Below are 24,935 nucleotides of genomic sequence, written 5' to 3'. Positions count from 1 at the left end.
TTTAAGGAACTTGCACCTTTTTTTCAATAACTTTTAACATGGCTATGTAACTCAAACAATCAAAATGAAAATTTGCCAGGCACACATGGGGGCGTATTTACAAGGGCCTTACACTACAAGGAGAATGACTTCAAATGACCAGACACACATGGGGACGTATTTACAAGGCCCTTGAACCCGGGGGAAGTGACTTGAAATTGCTAAGCACACATAGGAGAGTATCTACAATGCCCGTGCAACACTTATGCAACATTTTTTACATGTACGCCGTAACATTAACAACACAATTACATCATATATCTGTTCCGCAAAAGCGACGCATTGCAGGAGTCACATCATTTTACCATCAAAAACAATTTCTCCGATTCTGTAAATGTAAATTTACCTACATGTGACCCTGGATTTAGGCGCCTACATACCTTTTCGCCATTTACAGGTCGGAAACGACCGAAATCGGCCGTAACCGGTCGGTAAATGGCCTAAACGACCACCTACATCGGGCCCTAAGTGTGCATGCATTTGATTTCAAACCTTTTATGTAATACGATAATACACCTATAAATGAAAAATGCAAAATCGCTTTTGAAAGCAGAATGCAAACACTTGACGCAAAACATCATTTTAAATACACAGCTGACTTTCTTATTTACGCAAAAAAGCATACTACTCTTTAACTAAAATATATATTAACGATAACTCACCTTTACAAATTCTTTTTGAAATTGAAAACAGTCTCAGAAACACACCAATTATTCTGTACCAGAATTAAAGGTATGCACTCCAGAGGCTGGAACCAACAAAGGCACCGAAACGCTGATATTCAACACACATATCTCTCATGTCAGCCAATAAAAACTCTTCCCTCACTTTTTTCAAATCAACACCCTTCCCCCCTCTGCCCTTTCTACCTCTTTTCCATAGCAACTACCGCCTGCCTGACCTATCATGGCCACAAGTTCACACAACAATGTTTCAAATGAACTCTGAATTCTCAGTACACCTGCTAATCCACTGCAATCTTTCATAACAACATTTTTAAATAACCATTCAAAATACATCTTTCAAAGAACACATCCATACACCCTAACTTTCTGTTTTCAGCAATGAAAATACACCAATCACTGCTAATGAATCATTTGCACTTAAACTCCACAGTTTTTTACATTACAAACATCACTATTTCAACTGCCATTTCATTCCCACACTTCATCTGACTGCAGCAAAAACTCCTCTAGCCATGTTTTCAGTGGGGAAAGATGGCGGCCGGCTGTTGAGACCGGTCGGGAGCTCCGTGCCTGAGCTCCATGTGCGGTTCTGCCTGGTGAGGATGCTCGTGAGAGCTGTGAACTGGAAACATTTCTGGGACGGTCTAGTCATGCTAGTCATGGTGTGCTGAAATGCGGGAGTCGGACTTGATCGTTAGCTCTCTAAAGGTCAGTTACAGTCATCGAGGGCACCGGTGGTCTCTGATAGACGCGGAGGATGCGGGTTTAGCTTTTTTTTTCTCTTTTGGCTTTTTCGGCGTGTAAAAGAAAGAGAAACCCCGGTTCCTACCTGCCGTGTGTACTTCCTTGACTGATGTTAACCCCGCTCAGCGTCAGAGCCCAGGGATCCCCCTCAGCCCCCGCTGGTGTGACAGAGAACACCGGCAATGAGGGAGATAGAGAATCAGGATCTCGAGGAATCACAGACGATAGTCCAATCCCAGGACCTGACCTCCAGCCAGATTCTGAGTCAGACAATAACTACATCTCAAGGCTCCTTTGGAATTGGACCTACCCCCAGTTGCTCTACTATGCCTTCTGCTCCAGAGCTAGAGAATGCTACAAATACTGTATCCCCTGACGCCATCACCTCAGATATAATTAACATTAACTCTAAATCTGATAAATCTGATAAATCCGATAATCCCGTCATAAAGCTCTGTGAGTCTAGCAGCAATATGGAGGTCCTTATGGAAAAAATGTTTGCAGAGATGACATCTAGATTTAGGATATCAGAAGATAACCAAATCAAACTCTATGATAGGTTTGAATCTCTGGACTCAAAGTTATTGGCGTTAAATGAGAGAGTCTCTACAGTGGAAGCTGTAGCTGTGGGTCTGACAAGGAGGGTGGAAGCATCAGAAAAAAATATAAGAGATTTAAAAGCAAAGGACAAGAGTATGGAGGAAAAACTGGAAGCCTTGGAGAACCAGTCTAGGAGATCAAACTTGAGAATTCTTAATGTGCCGGAAGGGCGAGAAGGGTCGGACATAAAGAAATTCATAATTTCGCTATTAGAGGAATATTTTCCGTGGTGTAAAACCTCAGACCTGGAAAATGACATTCAGCGGGTTCACCGTGATCCTTTTGGGAAACCTAAAGAAAGAAAGAATCCAAGGAAGATTCTGGTGAATTTTAAATCATACAACATCAAAGAGAGGATCCTGAGTGAGGCTCTAAAAACAGGAACATTTAACAGGGATGACTGGTCTTTCAAGATCCGATCTGACATTGCGAAGGTGACACAAGACAGGCAATGGGAGTTGGGTCAAAAAATGGCCGAACTAAAATCACTCGGGCTACAGTCCAAATGAAGTTCCCGGCTTCACTCAGGATTATGTGGAGGAACAAGATGTATAATATTAAAGATCCTCTAGAAGTTGATAACCTGTTAGCACAGATGCAGGATCAGATTCAAATCCAATCCCAAGCCCACTCCTAGACTGTATACATTTGTTCTGGGCGATTTATACTTATAATGATCCTATGAAAACTAGAATTAGGACTTACTAATAACACTAGCATCCTTATCTATTCCTTTTCTTTTAAATATAGGCACGGAGCTCAAAGAGGGCCATAATTAAGGCCCAAAGGAAAGGGAGGCTTTCCCAGGGAGGGTTTGTGTCTCCCCGTCCCTCCTTTTTTCTTTTCTTTTTTGCGTTTTCTTTGAATACTCACAAAGACAAGTGGCTTTCAGCCATTTTAAGAGGGGAAGAGGGGGAGGGGGGGAGCACATGGGGGTTGGGAGCAAAATAGGGAAAAAAATAAAAAAATGTCCTCATCTCAAACCAGAGGAGAGAATCAGGAACCAATTGATTAATAACGAGCGCCATACACTTTACAGAGGGAGATGGAAAAAAATCTGAAGAATATAAAAATAATTACCTGGAATGTTAATGGGTTAAGAGTCAAGAGTAGAAGAAGAAAAATCTTTGAATATTTAAAAGTTGCCGATAGCGAAATATTAATCTTACAAGAAACCCACCTAATGAAAACAGAATGGGAGGAGATCATTATAACTCTTTATTGGGTTGAAGACTATGTTTGTACTGACCAACAGTGTGCCACAAAAGGGGTTGTTATTCTCATAAAAAAATCCCTGAAGGCAAAAATACTATCCTCCGAGACAGACCCTAAGGGGAGATGGGCGCTAGCCAAGATTACCTTTCTTAATAATACCTTTATCTTAGCCGGGTATTATGGCCCTAACATAGATGATCCCACCCCATTACAATCATTATACTCCCATTTAATTTCGGTAAACTTTCCTGTGATCCTAGGCGGAGACTTTAATATAATTCTAAATCCACACACAGATCGGATACCAAAAGGAAAACAGAACAGCCTGCCCAAAATGAGAGAATTGTTATAAACAGAGGGGTCCCCCACTTATAAAGAGTTGGTAAAGAAAGAAGAAGGGAAATCAACAAATATTTCAAACGGTTTAAGGAAAAACCAAATCAAAGAAGTTCTGGGAATGCATTGTTTTATTCACTATGCATCCGTATTTTCACAGTCATGTAATTCTTTTTGGAATATCAGAATACACATTTAATTATCATAAGTTTATGTGCCCATAAGGAGAAGGAAAAGGGAAAGGAAGGTAGTAAGGTTAGCATAGAATTGTGACTCACTTTACATTTAATAGAAACAAAAATACATTGAAATTCATGTATGAATTCTAAATGATCCCTATCCACAACAGGGTCATATACAATGTCCACAATGTCTGGTACTTGTTCAGAAAAAATTCAAGCTCCTATAAAGCCGTATATATCATGCTGGTACTAGGAGTTGAAGGTGGGTAGATGAACAGTCTACGTTTCGACCCAGGAATCGATGTAGGATAGTTGGTCCTTACAGGGAGGGTCTTCTTCAGGACATACGGGGGTGAGGGGATGGGCAAACCTCCTAGGGTTAAAGGAGAACAGAGTCAGACTTTACTTTATGTAGGGCAAAAATGTCCCTGAGATAACCGTAGCGGGGAAATGTCCAGCCGCCCGGGAACAACGTTAAAAACGTACTGAGGACTATAAAGGTTGTCTGCAAGGGCTATTACCTGCTTTGTATTGCAGGTCAGAGTATGACCAGCACGGTCATGAACAAGTCGTGGGGTTACGGTTTGTGAGTATCAGAATTAGATCCATGAAGTAAGATCCATTATCTGAAGAGGAACATAAGAATTTTAAAGGATTTTAAATGAATTTTAAAATGATCACAACTGGGAGCAACACACTATTCACTCTTATCTAAGAACAACAAACCATGCTATTCATTCGTATCCCATTATATTTGGTCATACCTTACTTAGAAGTGGAACAATCTCTATGTTTTCAAAAAACGGCTCCGTTAATTTTCTAATCCGTAAGACACAGGACCGTATCTAAGATAAAAAGAACACGGGGTACTGATATAATAAATGGACTCACCTACCGCGATTACTATACACGAGAGGGAGGGGGTCTTACCCATGAGAAACTGTCCTCGGCGTGGGACGGGTGTTTCAGCAGAGCGTCTCCAATATGCTCGTGGCTGGAGGGGGCGGGGGTGGGGCGGGCTCAAATGACTTCGCCGTAGTATCTGAGTTAAAAGAGTAAAACGGTGGTTGGTATCGAAGCGGTATTTTCTAAAGTGTGCGCGTGATAGTTAATTACCTTTGGGTGCGTCTCCAAAGTGATCAAGCCTGGACGATGCAAGCATGGGCCGGTCTCGATTTCCTTCGCCGTGTATCTAGATCGGTGAAGTGAGACGGCGGTTAGATTGAAATGAATAAATCAAGAGGCTCCTCATGGAGGCATGGGTGTTTAAAGTATTTACCTCCCAGTGCAATTCTCGCTGCCGTGACCGGGATACCTCGCGGACAGGCACCGCTCCGTAACCAGGAAGTATCCTGGCGGGGGGCGTGGCAACTCGATTTATACGGAGTTCAAAAGATAGAGGAAGGACTTAAAATCAGTAACCTAGCAACCTGCTGGGTGTAAACAAATAGCGGACCAACGCACTGGACACTATATGTACACTGATGATATGTGTATTCTCAACATAGTGAATGTAAACAAGGTGCATATAAACAAAGTCTACGATTTAGCATACCATACAGTGAGAGTGTTGGTCTCACGTATGTTCATTATGTACATTTTACTCGCTAGAAGCGGATAGGACACATGACTCAATTACCCATTATTAGCATGGACCTGCTAACAAAGCGGTCAAATGCATGATCAGGGGGTTGGGTCAATCCAGTATATTTAATTCGATGGTAAAGTCAAATAAACTATGATAACACACTGACGGTAAAAAATCTGACAGGTATAGAAGTTACTACTCTTGGACAATCCGACAGTTTCAGGATCGAATTGATCTAGTTCGCATGAACCTGCCAACATGGCGGTTAGATGCTTTGGATCAGATTTAAAATCAGTGAGGGTATCATAAGTTGTTTGATGTGCATGTACCTACGCACATGGTGGTAAAAATGCACATTAATAACCAAATTTCTGAAAGGTATCATAAATTGGCCAGTTGGGCAAAGGTATTCTCAGATTCATTTAACCCATTATTTACTGAGTTGAAAAAGGTGATCCATTTCAATTCCCTGACGTTCAGGATCGGGGCTATACTACCTCCCCTAGGACCCAATTTAACCTGTTCTAGGATGACCCATCTCAGGCTTTCTGGTAAGTGGTTCATTGTAGTGCAGTGTTCTACCATCGGGGCCCCCTGTACCCTGCATTTGATCCTACTGCAGTGTTGGAGAAACCTTACTTTTGCACGTTGTTGTGTCTGTCCAACATAGGGTAAATCACATGGACATATGATGCAGTATATCACATTAGTTGTGTTACAGTTAGTATGGGATCTGAGAGTTACTCGTAGCTGTTTGTGAATGAATTCTTTTGTTTGAATAGAGAATGGCTGGTAATATATAAAAGAGATCTAAATCTTCTTGATGTATGGGACGAAAAGGGCTCCAAACAGGATAGGTTTACCTTTAACAATAAAAAACTTGGAACACAATCAAGAATTGACTATTTCCTAATAGATCAGGGACTAGTAGAAAATATTCATAAAATGACCCGCCTTCCCGCTCATCTCTCAGATCACTCGGCTGTCCAAATGACATTAAAAATAAATGACGTTACAACTATACCGAGATGGACTTTAGACCGTTCGGTCCTCCTAGATCCCATAATAATCGACCAACTTACACAAGAGACAGAACAGTATTTCCAAGACAATAATGGGAGTGCTTCACCCCAAATGGTCTGGGATGCATACAAGGCAGTAACAAGGGGCAAGATCTGTAGCTTGGCTATCCATAAATCAAGAGATGCAAAAAAAGAGATCCAGAAAATAGAAGAGAACATAAAAATACTGGACCGACAGATCTTGATAGACACTTCTCCCCCGAGATGTCAAGAATTAATTAGGGAAAGGCTCAATTTGAAGGAAAAATTATCGACATTATTAGAAGGCAAAATTAGGGAAAGATGGAAATGTAGTAAACTTGCCCATTATGAGTATGGAGAGGGCTGTGGAAAGATGCTCGCGTGGAAGCTCAAAACAGACCAAGTTAGAAATAAAATAAATTATATACACCCAACAGACAATTCTCAAAACGGGTTTGAAGAGAAAGTAATAAAAGAAGAGTTCTCGGCCTTTTTTACTAAACTCTACTCTGAGGATTGTAACCCAAAAATTGAAGAAATAACTAATTTCCTACTAACACAAAATACTCCAGTCTTAACCCCAGAGGAAAAAGTAACTTTAAGTAGTGAAATAAAATCAGAGGAAGTTGCCCAAGCGATTAAAGAGTTAAAGAGAGGAAAAGCTGCAGGGCCTGATGCCCTTCCAAATGAATTCTATTTAAAGTTAAAGGATACGCTGGTTCCCCATTTAACAATACTATTTAACAAGATTTTTATAAACAACGTTAAAATTCCGGAGTCATGGAATGACGCCACCATTTCTATTATTCTGAAACCAGGCAAAAATCCAAAGCAATGCGAATCCTACCGCCCAATATCCATTCTAAATTGCGATTATAAGATTTTTACTCAAATCTTGGCAAAAAGATTAGGGAAAATAGCGGGAACTTTGATAAACTCTAATCAAAAAGGCTTCATGGCAGGAAGGCATCTACAGGACCTCACTCATGAGCTGATTGCAGCAATTGATATCGCTATCGTAGAGAAAATCCCACTCTCAATAATTACGATCGACGCTGCTAAAGCATTTGATAGAGTAAACTGGTCCTACCTAAGTGAAGTATTAAAGAAATGTAATCTGGGGGACATCATAAAGGCTGTAGAAAATATCTACAACTCGCCCAGAGCCAAAATACTAATTAACGGCCACCTAACAAATAACATTCTGATAGGTAGAGGTACACGCCAGGGTTGCCCCATCTCCCCCCTACTTTTTAATTTCTATATTGAGCCGATTGCAGAATATCTTAGGAATCTCCCTTCAATTTCCCCATTTTCCTACCAAGGGTGGCACAAGAAAGTTGCTTTATATGCGGACGATCTCATGATCTTTACCTCAGACCTAGAAGAGGTTCTAAAAACAACAGAAGAGACCTTGATAAACTTTGGGAGGATATCTGGTTATCAGATAAATCAAACAAAAACTGAAACCGTAAGCTGGAATGAAAACTTCGTATCCCCCTTTAGTAAAGATAAAATAAGATACCTGGGTATTGATCTGGTAAAGGAGATTGATAGAATTACCCAAATAAATTTACATAGGGTAGAGATTGAAGTAAAAAAGTTATTGAAAGTCTGGAGAGCTCTGCCCTTAACATTCCTGGGTAAATCGAACATCATAAAAATGGCAATCTTACCAAAATTCACCTTCATTTTCAACGTTATCCCGCTCGAGTTCAACAGAGATAAGATAAAAAAGATGCAGGGAGACCTATCTAGTTTCATATGGTCATCTAAAAAACCAAGAATTGCATGGCGTAAATTAAGAAGATCTAAAGAGCAAGGAGGAATAGCAAGCCCAGATCTATTAGAATACTGCAGGGCCTTCCAATTCAAAAGTAGTAGGGTGCTGTTGGGTCCATATGAAAATTACCCACTATTCTTACGTATTTTAACAAACAATACCAGTCACTTTCTCTACAAATTTAGTCATCCAAAGTTCTTTAAAAAAAATTAAACTAAAGGTCCTGAATTCTGCCGCTAGAGTATGGTACTGTATTAGATCTACAATGGATATCCCCTTCTATAGTGATAAGGCCCCGATCTGGGATTCTCAGACCACACCAGACTGCCTTAAGGATACCTTAGCAACACCGCTAAGATCAGCAGGAATAATGGAATGGGGACAGCTTCTGTTTCAAAATAAACTGCTTGATTGGGATATATTATCTCATTGCACGAACTCCACTCTTTCGAAATTTAAATATTACCAACTACTGAGTTGGAGTAAGTCTCTCAAAGAAACTAGAAAAGGTAATACCACCCTGGAGATAAAGATGCAGACGTCTAAACCATTTCGGAAAGAAACTTCCTTCTGGTACTGGGCCCTAATCTCGGCTGGGGAGGACGATTTCCGAATTCCAGAAAGTATCTGGGGAAAAGATCTGCCGACGCTGGATACAAGTAACACATGGCAAGTATCTATGAGCATATGCTGGTCAATTGTAACATCTGCTGCTCTTAAAAGAAATCATTTGCTCACTGTACACAGAGCCTACTGGACACCGAAAAGATTATCCAAACTTAACGGGGCCACAGTGAAGAGCTGCCCAAAGTGCGATTTACAGTTGGCTGATGATTTACATATGTTTTGGGGTTGTCCCAGCCTGGATGCCTTCTGGAAAGAAGTGGGTACTACCTTAGAAGGGGTACTTGGAAGACAACTTTCTGTAAGTATGGACCTAGTTATTTTTGGGATCTCAAGAACGAATGTAGAAAGACCTCTTACTAAAGCTCAAGAGAATTTACTTTTCATTCTGATTCTTTTGGCAAGGAGGGAGATTTGTGTAAAATGGATAACTCCGGTTCCCCCTACTCATAACGAATGGTTGGCCTCAATCTTCAAGGTGTTTAATTTAGATAAAAATAAGAAGTACGCCTCTAAAAAATATAGTTTCTGGGACTTGTGGGAAGAACACCATAAGAGGTGAATTAAAGGGAGTGGTATATATAACATGTGTATGCAACATGATGGCAACATTCCTGGTTTTCCAACTACCTCCTCTGTTTACTGTCCAATGATTACGCTATCGCAACAATGACGAGAAAGGCTTGCAAGAGTAGCAAAGATGGCTAGCTCAACCCACTATGAACAACCAAGCCTCCTCCTTATAAGTATGTGGACGTAAGGGGTCTCCTTTTTCAAGGGTGCCACGAAGTTGAGAAAGGTCCCTGAAAACTCCTGACTTTTAACTGTTGCGTAATGAAGACAAAAAAATAAATAAAAAAAAAATAAAAAAATAACAACATTTTTAAATAACCATTCAAAATACATCTTTCAAAGAACACATCCATACACCCTAACTTTCTGTTTTCAGCAATGAAAATACACCAATCACTGCTAATGAATCATTTGCACTTAAACTCCACAGTTTTTTACATTACAAACATCACTATTTCAACTGCCATTTCATTCCCACACTTCATCTGACTGCAGCAAAAACTCCTCTAGCCATGTTTTCAGTCTGGATTCTGGGACATAGCTACATCCACTGGGCTCACAGGTATGCTGATAACAAAAATGTACACAACCTCAATTTACAAAATGTGGAAATCAAATGGATTGGTCGAAGAGGATTGAAATGTCACCAATTGATACCATTGGTGAAAACCTTTTTACATTTGCCAACCCCTGACCTCATAATAGTGCACTGTGGAGGAAACGATTTGGGCACTTTGACTGGGGTAGGTCTGGAAATGCTTTTAAAGGACACCTTTGAGAAATTGATGACACTTTTTCCTCAAACTGCCTTGGTATATTCTAATATATGCCAAAGACAAAAATGGAGGTGGTCCAATCAATTTTGTCCACAAATTGAGAAAACGAGGAAGCATGTAAATAAGTTTGTTTCAGCTTACATGAGGGACCATGGAATGGGCTGCATCTACAACAATAACTTGCGTTACTACATGCAAGATATCTACAGAGGAGATGGCGTGCATTTCTCAGATGAGGGAAACAGAGTTTTCATACTAAATTTAAGAATGTGTATTGGTTCCTACTTATAACTTTCTAGAACATACACAAAACCCAAAAGCTCTTTTCAGAGCTACCTTAACTTAGTGTACTCTTTTAAAATTTCGAATGAACCTTTTTTTTCACTTAATTTCACCTATATTCGCTTCCCGGTACGCTACCCAGTTCGCGTACCTGCAGCTAACCACGCGAAAAAAAACTTTTTTTTTTTATCGACATATATGAGCCTCCTCAGCCACCCTCAGAAAACTTAGGGAAACAGCATACGTCTAAAGTACCCCATATGGCCGGGATGCCTGTCACCCCCTCCCAACACAATCCCCAAGGATGGGAAGACGGACGCAGTTCTGAACTTTTGGAAGGCGGGAGGGAGTTACCCTCCCGGCCGTATTTATTAAAATATGAAACAAAATTAAAACATTAAAATAACAGTTTCATATCATGTACAATTTTCATTTATTACATTTCGATGAAGACATGTTCATTGTCTAACCTTAACAAATCTCTAGTACAAAGGTTTTCCTAGCCGAGTCTAACATCCTGCAAATGCATACTTTCTAAATTAAAATTGTACATCCTAGCATTACGGGCCAACGGCAAGGTCGCAACCGGTGTCAGATCCCTACTACCAAAACTCTCGCCCTCACGGTGTGAGTGGCGGCCGCGCAGAGGACTGTACCCTCTGTGCCAACTCCAATTTCCCTTGTCTTGTGGGGGCCCCCCATTTTAACTCGACGCCATCTTAAAGGTCGTCCGAGGACCCGTGTGAGGTGTCTGTAAGAAGGCAGCGTGGACTCCCCCTCCCACCCCACACTGTCTATCACATCCGCCGTCGCGGATATCCAGGCCCCGGGAAATTCGTAGGAGGGGCATCTAGCCGCCTCCTCCCCTGGAAGGGGCCTATGGCCGTCTTCCCCTAGGCGACCCATACTTAGTGGGTGCCGCCTCCCCGTGGGAGGGGCCAATGGCCACCTCCCCCCGGGCGCTCCCATCCATAGTGGGTGGCGCCCCCCTCTAGGGACCTTGAAATTACTGATCACCGATCATGACCTTACCGCCCGACCAAAAAATAAATACGACATTTGATTACCTACTAAGGGAGAAAATTATCCTGTTTATTTGCAATATTTGTTTATACTACCATAAAACAATACCTTCAGACATTCATCATATCACTAAACTAGACCTTTATATACCGCTAAACAAAGGGAAGAAGATGTTATCAAAGAAAATTACTTTATTGCAGTACTAACATTGCCATAAGGGGCTGGTGGGTGGGTCAAAATTGCTCCTTGTTCCGTCGAGGGCTCACGTGCAACGAGTGGGTGCAGCTTCCAAGCACAGAAACAAGAGGATGCTTCTTCGGATTCCTGCTCTCTTTATTCCTCTTCGGGAGGGCGTGAACCCTCCGCTGGTATGCCTACTGGGCGTGGCCATCGGTGTAGGTGTCTAGGACAACCCCTCTTGGGTGGGAAAAAGGCGCGCCCCGGCTACGCCGCTTCGGGCATACCAGCCGTGACACGCCCCCGCCCAAAATGGCTTCCCGGGAGGATCCGGGCCCCCGACCATACGTTCGGGGGGACCGAGTGGTCGCCCCTTTCCATATGGCCGGGATGCCTGTCACCCCCTCCCAACACAATCCCCAAGGATGGGAAGACGGACGCAGTTCTGAACTTTTGGAAGGCGGGAGGGAGTTACCCTCCCGGCCGTATTTTTTTAAATATGAAACAAAATTAAAACATTAAAATAACAGTTTCATATCATGTACAATTTTCATTTATTACATTTCGATGAAGACATGTTCATTGGCTAACCTTAACAAATCTCTAGTACAAAGGTTTTCCTAGCCGAGTCTAACATCCTGCAAATGCATACTTTCTAAATTAAAATTGTACATCCTAGCATTACGGGCCAACGGCAAGGTCGCAACCGGTGTCAGATCCCTACTACCAAAACTCTCGCCCTCACGGTGTGAGTGGCGGCCGCGCAGAGGACTGTACCCTCTGTGCCAACTCCAATTTCCCTTGTCTTGTGGGGGCCCCCCATTTTAACTCGATGCCATCTTAAAGGTCGTCCGAGGACCCGTGTGAGGTGTCTGTAAGAAGGCAGCGTGGACTCCCCCTCCCACCCCACACTGTCTATCACATCCGCCGTCGCGGATATCCGGGCCCCGGGAAATTCGTAGGAGGGGCATCTAGCCGCCTCCTCCCCTGGAAGGGGCCTATGGCCGTCTTCCCCTAGGCGACCCATACTTAGTGGGTGCCGCCTCCCCGTGGGAGGGGCCAATGGCCGCCTCCCCCCGGGCGCTCCCATCCATAGTGGGTGGCGCCCCCCTCAAGGGACCTTGAAATTACTGCTCACCGATCATGACCTTACCGCCACAGGCCGGATAGTTGACCGGCTATCCGGCCCCCCCACAAACTCCTCCTAAAGGTCATGCTTTCTCAAACCCCTTAGCCATGCTATGAAGTCTCCTATGAGTAACACATTCCCCTCCCGGGACAAATGGACCCCATCATCGAGATACATGTGATCCCCCCGAATACATCCATGCGGAATACTGTGCAACTGCGCCGAACGAAACAACCTACCAAGTTTGTTGTTGACTTTTTTCACTGAATGGTTCAGTGCTGACACCGAGAGGCCCCCCCGCCACACCTTCCTGGGAATCATGTGGGACCATGCTATCGTGCACCCTGGGATCCTTCTCGCCAGCCAGCTAACAGTAGATAAAACTCGCTCGAGTAGTACTCGCCGACCGAGTGTCACCATGTCATTGCCCCCCAGGTGTACTATGATTACAGATGGCGGTGACCTCTGCCGCCCTAAGAGTTCCTCGGCAAAATATTCAAACTGGTCAATACAGAGCCCGCCCCTTCCGTGGAAGGTCACTCTGTACCCGTATTCCCCAGCTGCGTGAGTCACGTCACCTGCTTTGAATACGTCCCCGGCCCGCCTCACGTATAAGTGGCCCACGACCCACACCACTCTCTCCTCAGCCGGTGATCTCTGACCGCTGGTCCCCTGGTGCCGGGTCGACTGCAAATTCCGCCCCGCATAACATGCTCGCGAAACTGTAAATCAAACAGAAGACAAGAAGCGTGAGTGCATGTAACTTGACTTCACAACATGTGCAATCGCACATACCTTTTAAAACAATTCGAGGACGATCGTCCAAGTTGTTTCACCTCTTCAACGCTCTGACCCCTGGCTGTAGCCTCAGTAGCAGCCCCTATCCTAAAGGAATGGGTCCCAAAATCGCACGGGTCCAAGCCCGCCGCTGCGATTGCCATTGTCAGCACCCTCTGAAACTGAAACCTCGTCAGTGGGGTAGCATCAATGTGTCTCAGCAGGCTTCCCCCCCATGTATCCGCCCTTCGCGCCAAATATTCCTCAACGCACTTTACCGGGCACATGGGGGACCCTCGCATGCGCTGGACAACAATACTGTCTCCCATAGCTCTCTGGTCAGTCTTGGACTTGGCTATTGTGACTACCATTGAATCACCCCTAATCAGGATGTGATCCCGACACAGACCTCCCTCCACATCTTTCTTATTCTTTGCGACCAGTTCGCTCACCCGCATAGCCCCATGGAACGCTAATGCGAAAGCGGCCCGGAACAGAACTGCTTCGAAATGGGAGGAACATGTCGTGGGAAGTATCGACATAAGCAGGGACAACCTTTCTAACCCAATCGGGCGCCTCTCGTCTACTGTACGACCCTCCAGGCGTTGCCAACCACGAAGGGCTTTCTTTACCAAAAAGGACGATGTCGGGTCCTTGATGCCATGCGCCTGCGCCATGAATGAAATGGCGGCCCGGTGCCTATTGGCCGTTGCTACTGATCGGCCTTCCCTGTGTAATGCTACCAGAAACTTTAGGAAGCAATCCTCCTGACCCCATTTGTCCTCCCCTGCCGGACACAAAAATGCACAATAGGAACGAAACGCTCCTTCGTATGCCTTCCTTGTCCTGGGGGCTAAGCTTGCTGCCACGAGGTCTTGTAATCCGGGGCACCGAGTAGCCAGAGTGCTTCGGGAAATGGTTCCGCCGCTAGGTCCGCGGAGGGTAGATAACCCCTGAAAGCCTGCATGTGTGAACGAGAGAGTGCATCAGCAGCCTGATTCAGTACACCCGGCACATGTTGCGCCCTGAATTGCACGTTTAATCTCATGCAAAGTAGTACAATTTCCTTCAGTAATCTCAATATCCACTTGCAGCGTGCTGCCTGATTATTTATACATTCAACAACAGTCATATTGTCGGACCAAAACACCACAGAGCGATCTCTGAACTCATCCGGCCATGCCATCAGAGCCACAAAAATGGGGAATAACCCGAGGAACCCAATGTTACCTGTGAGACCGCTGGTGTGCCACCACGTCGGCCATGTTTGCGCCGACCATCGATTACCAAAGATTGCGCCAAATCCCACGCTCCCCGCCGAGTCGGTCCACAAACCCAGCTCGTCCGAAGACGCTGGCGGCTTGTTCCACACCACTCGACCGTTGAAATCCGCCAGGAATGCCAACCATATGCGCATGTCCTGGTGAACCTCTGCAGACAGTCTCGTGCGGTGGTGTCCTTCCTTGAGACCAACCATAGCTTGTGCGATAGAGCGGGAAAAGGCGCGGGCCATTGGTATCACTCTTAGGGCAAAGTTAAGCTGACCCACTGCTTGTTGTAACTGATGGAGGGTAACTTTCTCCTTGCTAAGGCGCAGTTCCAGGGAAGCCCTGAATTTCGCTACTTTCCCTACTGGCAAACGGAAACATCCCTCCACAGAATCGAGCTCAATTCCCAGAAACTCGAGTGAAGTAGATGGTCCAACCGTCTTACCTGGTGCCAATGGCACTCCGAATCCCTTCATGAGGGTGCAAAATTCCTGTAACGCCTGCGCACATTTTGTGTCGCCGGCTGCCCCCAAGAACAAAAAATCATCCAAGTAATGCATAACATGGCTATGGCCAGTGGCTTTGGTGAATGCCCATTCCAAAAAACAGCTGAATTTCTCAAAATAGGCACAAGAGATGGAGCAACCCATTGGCATACATCTATCCATGTAGTAACGTCCCTGGAACACAAAGCCTAACAGACGCTGATCCCGTGGGTGTACCGGGAGCAACCGGAACGCCGACTCGATATCTGACTTTGCCATCAGCGCTCCAGGCCCCAGGCGATTCAACCTGGTGACGGCATCATCAAGGATGCGTACCGCACCGAACAAACTCCCGGGTCAATCGCATCGTTCACCGAGAGACCCCTCAGAGCTGACAAGTTATGGATCAGCCTAAATTCCCCCGGGTCCTTCTTGGGAACCACTCCTAACGGGGAACAGATGAAATTAGTTACTGGCGGGTGCCTATATGGGCCAGCAACCCGGCCAAGGGCAACCTCTTTTGCAATCTTCCTCTCCACTACCGCTGGATTATGCTGAGCCGACAGTTGGTTTCTACAAAGTGGTTCCCCACGAAAATCCCCCGCCGGGATGTGGAAACCATACAAGAAGCCATTCCTCAACACCCCAGCGGAGACATGATCAGGGTATTCGTTTAGCCAGGGGATCATTGCCATGATATCAACGGGGGTAGGTAGCGGTACACAATGGTCCCCCTCAGTCTTGCTTGGCCCCCCCTCTACCCCCGTCCCACTATTCCTGGATCTGCACGAACTCTCGGGGTGCGAGGAATTCCCGCAACCTGCACACGCATGTCTGAACTTACACGTCCCTTGTGGCCTGGTGCAATTGCCCCTGTTAAAATTCCAACAGACCCCTCTCTTACTCCCATTCCCACCAGTCCTTGCTTGGTGGTCGCCACCGGGGCCCGCTCGAAAGGGCACCGCGGGCTGTTGGCGGGAAGGCCCTGACCCATTTCCGCCTAGCGAGGACGATTTCGTCGCGCCGGGCAGGAGCTGCTTCTGCCAAGAAATCGAGTCGAGACAATCCCATGTCAGAGATGAATCGTACTCCTTGGCCTTACGGAACTTCATATCGTAACCCATCCACTCATTGCCCTCATACGTTTCATAAAAATCCATTATTCGTGCCTGATAACAGGATAATTCGGGCAAAACCTCGGGCTTACGTTACCCAATAATTGCAGTAAACATCGCAAATGCCTTGGCCCAATTTGTGATTGTCTCATCAACCCTGAATCCCGCCATTTTTGCTTGCCATACACTCGGGTGCCACAAATCTTTCTGCGTCTTAGCATACTCCATCTCGCGATGGTCAGTCAGCAGAGAAAACATATTCACATACTTATCAGCCCATATCAATTCTTTCGTGGCCAACGGAATATGTTGGACCACCCTCTCCCTCCTTGAGGGCAAAGACCCCTCCCTCGCCATTGGCAATGCCTGCTTACCCGGCTCCATTGTCGTTCCAGCTGTTTTTCCGACGCCAGCTGCTGGTCCTTCCAAGGTCACCTGTGGGGGACAAGAGGGAGATTCGCCTTCGCGGCATCTCGCGACTGCCGCAACTGCTGCATTAGTAACTTGGCCTCTTCGGCCGTGTCTTCAGGTGCCGTAGCACCCCCTGTTTTTCTGCCGAGCCATGCGGCCAACTGGGCGGCTAATTCTGGAGGCATGTCCTCCTCGTTGGCGGGCGTAACAACAACCGGAATCGGTTGACCCGCGTCCGGGATTGGTACCGGGGCCTCGACTGGGATGGCCGGGCTTGCCGGGGGTACCTCGGGAACCGGGACCTCCTCCCCTGCCGCCCTATTCCTGACCCGTTTACCCCTACCCGCGGGGACAACTCCCGGCAATGCCGGGCCTATTACCTTCTTCGGTTTACCCGTATTGTTCATCGCAGCCATCTGCTTCTTCATGCTCGCCATATCTCTTATCAGCATGCGAAGCATCTGGTCAGTCCCGGACTTCTTTCCTGCCTTCTTGCCAGGCATAGTTATCGAATATTCGATCCAAGTTGATTAACACGGTCCTGGATCCTTAGCCTCGAAGTCGCTGAAAGAGAAACACAAGAATTACAAGTTCTCAAAATTGCTCCTTGTTCCGTCGAGGGCTCACGTGCAACGAGTGGGTGCAGCTTCCAAGCACAGAAACAAGAGGATGCTTCTTCGGATTCCCGCTCTCTTTATTCCTCTTCGGGAGGGCGTGAACCCTCCGCTGGTACGCCTACTGGGCGTGGCCATCGGTGTAGGTGTCTAGGACAACCCCTCTTGGGCGGGAAAAAGGCGCGCCCCGGCTACGCCGCTTCGGGCATACCAGCCGTGACATGCCCCCTGCCCAAAATGGCTTCCCGGGAGGATCCTGGCCCCCAACCATACGTTCGGGGGGACCGAGTGGTCGCCCCTTTCCAATCTACCCATTCTGAACATTATTTACCCTCCATCTTGTATCTCAATTCTACCGAAACACAAAATGGAGGACTCCCGTAACACTGCAAGTTCGCATACCGGGAAACGCACTGACAAGCACTCGCTCAAAAAAGGTGGGAAAGTAATTTACAGAAAAACCACTGGAGACACTTTCACCAATTAAACAGTAGCTCATACTACATACCAATTCCTACCATTTTCACAAATTTAGTTGGAATACCATTTAGCCATTTAGCATGTAGAACTCTCTAAAATCCCTGAGGTAAATTACTTCACAAAACATATCGGAAGTGTTGGAAATGACAACCAATTAAAATATTACTTTCAATTTCTACTATTATATCATGACATTTGATTGGTTATGTACCTGAACATATATAAACAAAGAGAGAGAAACACAGACATTTTGACTACTACTTTGTGAAGTGCAGAACAACAAAAAATCAACTGATAACTTCAAATTATATTTAAAAGGTAAGATATTATTTATAAAACTGAAGTATGTTCTGTACTGAAAGCTAATTAGAAAAACATTTTCAGACAGTTATATTCTATCACTCTGTAATACTTATAGAATGAAATAGACTTCTCTGTTTTAGTTATGGCAGGGCCAGTCCAAGGATTTGCGAGGCCCTGGGCTAAAAGGGAACGTGCGCAAGGCCCCCTCCAAATTACATAAGTGACCACTTAGAAGGAGACCATTCACAGACACTGTGGGGGGCCCATTGTCCAGCATTTTGACGCCCCCACAGTTTTAACTTTTAATCCACACGCATTTCTCACACCTTCATAGGTGTGAGAATTGATTGTGGTCTAAAAGTTGAAACTGAGGGTGCGCCAAAATGCTGGACAATGGGCCCCCCACAGTGTCTATGAATGGTCTCCTTGCAATTGAAGGAGCGTCTCCTTCTTCCTCCCCTATACCTCCTGACACCATCCATGAGAGGCCCAAGGAGGGGGCCCCTGCCAATGGACCTTATTGCAGGCGACACCTTTCTTTGTGATAGATCTCCAGGAAAACAAAAGGACACATCACCAGTGCGTGGCCCCATGCTGGTGGGCTGAGTGCGAGGCCCTGAGCGGCAGCCCACGCTGCCCATGCCTAGTGCCAGCCCTGAGATAAGGATAGAGTTAGACTTCTCTAGTATAATTCAGAATTGACTAAGAGTTTATTTGATAATTTTCTTCATATTTCTACTTCCAATTTGATACCATACACTGCCCAAAGAAAAAAACACTGTTTAAATAACCAAACTGCCTGTCTGTACTGAAACCCAACAGTGCCCTATCTGTACTGATATATTTATTTTTTAGGCAATTTACAGCAAGAAAATGGAAGGACAACAAAATGAAATTAATATTTCATTTGAAATTAATATGGAAAACAATCCTAAGGAAGACAAAGAGGAAATAGACTTTATGGATCACTCTCTGGACCAAGACTTAATTAATTGTGTAGAAGAAATTGAATAATGGAATGAAAAGGAGGACATACCTGATGAATTAATGTTGGAAATTCTTTTAGATTTTGAAAAATCACAACAATAAATTTGTATTTAAAAATTAAAAATAGTTTGAGGCATTGTTCTTTTTTATATGTAAATTATGAAATAGTACCAAAATAGATATAATATAAAGTGAGACTTAAAATATACTGTGCAACTTTTTTGTGTTACATACTAACTTTGTTCATAGTTACTTCCTTTCTCCCACTATATAATCCCCAATGTGTATTTAACATCTCTTTATCATCTCCTGCCACCATGTTGTTTCGGCTTTCCAGACAGACTATGGTATGATTCCATATACCACAATAACTTCTTTAACAACAACCAAGATATCTACAAAGGAGACAGCGTTTATTAAATTATAGACTCTACATTGATACCTACATGTAGCTACGTAAATAAAAATAAACAAAAAAAACCAACAAAACGAACAATCAATAAACATACAATAAGTTAAAAGTCAATCATTCTTGTTTCCTTATAGTACGCTCCCCAGACCGCTTTCCAGTACGCGAACAGGGCGCACCCCACGAAAAAAACATTTTTTTTTTTTTTTTTGGCCCTGCGGGGCACTTTAATATCCCCCTCATCAATCCTAGGGGGTCAGAAGGGGTCTACCTTGCCCCATTTCCTTCATTTCCCCCTTCGTTTTGGCCTCCTCTTGTCTCTCGATCATACCGAAAGACAAGATGGCGGCCGCTACGGACTGTTTAGAATGTTGACAGACACCGGAGAAACAATCAGCTTCGCTTCGCAAAGCTCCGTTACGCGAAAAGTACGCGATCTGGAGCGCTATCTAGGACGCTGTCACAGATATATCTGTTTTTTTAAACGTTAATTTCTCAAAATCCACTGGAGCACATATATTGAGACCCAGCAAAGGCACATCGGGCAAACAGTCCCTACAATTTTGCCAAGTTTCGTGTAAATCCATTCAGCCGTTCGAGCTAAAAGTGAGGCCAAAGGCCCTATGGAAAAATGAATGGGAAAAACGTGTTTTGGGACCCCCCTTTTTTCTCGGCCCCCCCTTGACGAAACCCGCCCAAATTTTTAGGGGCTGATCAGAAACAAAATGTGCCATTTTCCTGAAAATTTCAGCCGATTCCGTCCACAAACGCCAAAGTTATTAGACATAGAATTTTCAAAAGTTCCATAGAGAAAAAATCCAAACTATATATACCTACTGGCGACCGCCAGTAGGTAATATATATAAATATATATATATATATATATATATATATATATATATATATATATATATATATATATATATATATGTTTAAAAGCAATTTTTTTAATTACTATATTAATTATCTATTCGTTTTGATGTTATTTAAGTATTTTAAGTATTTTTAAGTTAGTTATATTTATTATGTTATTAATTGTAAATTACTTTTATCTATTTAAAAAAGTCGATAGTTTGACTGTCTATAATTTTAACATCGATATTTTTGATTCGATATTTTTGTACTTACCTGTTTGGAGATAGGAAGTCGATATTTTGGCATTCTATAGTTTTTTACTCGATATTTTGGTATCTCGATATTTTTGACATCGATATAGTTTCAGTGATCCATTTGAAAAACAGAGAATATTTTAATAAATGAAATGACCAATTCGACAAATCTCCAATAAGTAGTACTTGAAATATTGATTTTGAGAGAATTAACTGGAAAATAATGCTTAGAAGCAATAAGCGCTTACTTGGGACATCTGGTTGTGGTAGACTGGGGCAATGTGAAAAGTTCAGACTGACCGCGATGGAGCGTGAGCTGGTTACAGGTACTCAATGAGGCTCACTAAACAAAAGTACTTTGATCCTCGGTGTGTCAATGTTGAGAATGCCTGGTACAGCCAAGGTTATGTGTTGGTATGGATCCATGCAGAGGCGGCTATGTGCTGGTCCTGATCCGTGCAGCTTTGCCAATTATTCACCTTCGATGAGTGGGCTGCTAAAATGTTGCGGTTCATCATCAAGGATGCCGTTGACAGAGATGTGAGGAATCTGTGCCTGGATGAGCATCTTACAGTGGTGGTTCTGAAGGTGATGCATTGTGTGCAATCCACGCAGCAGCAGTGTACGTTCATGTTGATCCATACAGCGGAGGCAATACGCAGATTCTAATCGGTGCAAAAGGGAATATGCACCAGCTCTGATGCGAGAAGTAGAGATAATGCATTGGGTTGACAAAGGATGAGACGGTTCTACTGAGGCAAACAACTTAGGCCCATTTCCGGTCCAGTCGCTCTCACCAAGGCAGGGAAACAGCAGGCAGCAGGGCAGCACAGCAAGTCAGGAGTCCAAGAAAGCAGCAGTTCAGTGGAGTGGCAGTCCTTCAGTAGCACAGCAGTCCTTCTTCCTGGCAGAGTCTTAACAGGTACAAATGTGTACTGAAGTGATGGGTCAGAGGTTCAGTACTTATACTCAGTTGGACATTTGAAGTGGGGGAGACTACAAAGACAGGTCTTTGAAATGCACTGAGGTCCTCCCTTACTTCCCCGACTCCAGACTCACTACAGTGGGTATGCAGGCCTTTGTGTGTGGGCAGGTATCAACCTATTCAGGTGTAAGTCTGGCTGGTTCCAGTTCCTTCCTCCCATCCTCCAAGGATGGCCCACCAAGTCACACCTTAGCTCCCATTGTGTGTGGCTATCTAGTCGGAATACACAAAGCCTAGCTGTCACCCATCCCAGCCTGATAAGAGACAGGCAGCAGCCACCAAATGGCTGTCGAAAGAAAATGCCAAAATTCTAAATGTTAAACAATACATTAAGAGACTCCATAAACCATGCATTTTTAAATACTTTCAAAGGGCACGTAATTACTCTGAGCCTAAACCTTCAGCAGCACATTTTATATTCATCAAAAAATAAAACATTTTTTTATGAAATACAAACCTGAAGCCTAAGACTATCTCCTTTACAATTGAATATACAGACTAGAGTACACATTGTCCTATAACTTTTAATTTGAACGTTTATGGGTACACGAGTAGACAATGATCCAGAAACATAATTTAAAAATCTTTTTGTGACTTTCAAAAAGTAGCAATATACATTTTCCAGGCTTTGAGGCTGGTTTACAATGTAAAAGAACCATGTTACTATTAGGCACTGAAATATTTGTGATTCTCATAGTCCTGGCCAGTCACAGTCATTCTATTTTCCCAAATACAATTATTCTCTCAATAAAATGTCACTTCCCATTTTTTCTGTCCCCTTTCATGCATGCAGATTTTATTCTCTTGGGGGCATATGTATCAACCGAATTTTTAGTCGCAAATGCTGTGAATCGCTTTCGAAATGTGCAAACTATTTAGCGATTTCCTAATTAGTGATGTCCTCTGTTTGCAAAATTCACAAACAGATATCTCAAAATAAGAAATTGCAATGAAATGTAACAAAAATTCGCAAATTGCGATATGCGAAAATTGCAATTTAAGAAATCGCATTACCACCAAGTGCATGCAGGTGGTAACCAAGGGCAAGGTATAATAATCAGCCCACAATGCAACTGACACTTCCACAATGGCAGCACTATATGTGATAACCAGGAGGCTGCATATCTGTGCCCTTGCACTAAGGAGACTGAGACAGGAGCGTATTTTAAGACTGCGCATCAGGCTGTTCCAGCAGACTGAAGAGGACATTCATGAGAAGTACAGGCTGCACCCACAGACCATCTTGGACCTGATTGAGGAGCTGAAACCCTTTTTGGAACTCGCAACATGCAGGACACAAACAATTCCCTCCCATGTGCAGGTCCTGTGCTCACTGCACCTCCTGGCCTCAGGGTGTTTTCAAGGAGTCATAGCAGAGGTTGGCGGGATGTCACAGAGTGCTCTTTCTCGCTTTTTTCATGCCTTTTTGGATGCAATGCTGAAGAGGTTAGCACATCATATATACTTCCCCAGCACCCAACAGGCATTACAGCAAACCAAACTTGACTTCTATCATATTGCACGTTTCTCCCATGTCATTGGCTGTATTGATGGGGAAACATCTTTTACAACGCAACTTTTACAACGCACTACCATGTACGACGCAACTTTTACAACACAAGTCATTACAACAAATTGCGCTTGAGGGCGCTCTAGGATAGGGACTAGTTTAATTACTATCCAACACCTTCCCTACTATCCACGGGGACTGGAGTTGGAATAGTAAATTAAACTATTCACTATCCAGCGCCCACCAACGCAAGTCGTTGTAACGACTTGCGTTGTAAAAGTTGCATCGTAACGGCATGCGTTGTAAGAGCATGCGTTGAAACGTCATACAACCTATTGATGGGACCCATGTGGCCCTCACACCCCCAGCAGCAATGAGAATATGTGTTCAGGAACCGAAAATAATACCATTCCCTGAATATACAGATTGTGTGCAATGCTAGGTACATTATCAATGACATTGTAGCAAAATACCCTGGCAGCACACATGACTCTTTCATCTTCCGACATAGTGGGACACAGACGTCTGAGTGCTTGAGAGTTTGGAGAGGGATACCTGCTAGGTAAATCAATAGAACACATACATCCCTCTAATACTCATTTTGGGGGGGGGGGACATTGACTTCCCTATCATTTCTATCCATGCAGGTGATAGTGCCTACGCAGTGCGAGACTTCATCCTAACACCGTATCTGTATCCAGCAAATGCAAGGGAGAGGAGGTAAAACAGGGCACATAGATCAACGCGCAGCCTCATCGAATATACCTTTGGCATACTGTAGAGCCGCTTCAGATGCCTACATAAAAGTGGAGGGGCACTGCAATACAGCCCTGAGACATGTTATAAAATCGTAGCAAGCTGCGCAATGGTCAACAACATGGCTATAGGGAAAGGCACCACAAGTGCTCCCACGCTGCAATTACCCGCCAAAGCTCCCCGGTCCGTCACGGCAAGTGCCGATTGTACGGAGGGGGCGGAGGGCGCAGTTAGCAGTAATACCACTTCTGGCTTGGGAGAGCAGGATGGGGGTGAGCGGGCTAGTCGTTGAAGCCCTGAGAGCACAAATAGCCTGGTAGGACACTCACGGAGTCCATTTGATCGAGACTGCCGCTGAGACTAAGGGGTGCTGCGCTGGGAAATCGCGCTTTTTTAAAACACAACTCTTCCTCATTGCCCAAGCACTGTATGGTGATTTAGACTATACAGGCGCTTCGCTACTGTGATTTTAAAACTGTATATCTTTTGTAAATCAGTGATTTTAATACTGTTACATTGCTTCGTACCGCCTCTGGACTGCTCCCAGCCCGCAACTACCCACCAAAGCTCCCCGGTCCGTCACGGAAAATTCCGATTGTACGGAGGGGGCGGAGGGCGCAGGTAGCAGCAATACCACTTGTGGCTTGGGAGAGCAGGACTGGGTGAGCGGGCTAGTCGTTGAAGCCCTGAGACCATTTAACAGATGCTGATTCGTGCGCGCAGCGGACGCACGCAGCGGGCGCGCTTTTGGCGCGCCAAAGAAGCACCAAAGGCAAGCCCGTCTGCGACCGTCCGCGCCTGGCACGTGCCCAGGGCCGTAACCCCTGCCCAAATATTCACTAATTTAAGTAGGAAGGTTTTCTCCAGCCTACTACTGCATAACCTACAGCCAAACCACTCTTGTGCACCCCTCAATCCAGGAGACG

This window comes from Lissotriton vulgaris, chromosome 5 (assembly GCF_964263255.1).
Source record: "Lissotriton vulgaris chromosome 5, aLisVul1.2, whole genome shotgun sequence".
Taxonomy (NCBI): domain Eukaryota; kingdom Metazoa; phylum Chordata; class Amphibia; order Caudata; family Salamandridae; genus Lissotriton; species Lissotriton vulgaris.
The sequence above is the reverse complement of the archived record's forward strand: the minus strand, read 5'-3'. Positions refer to the sequence as shown.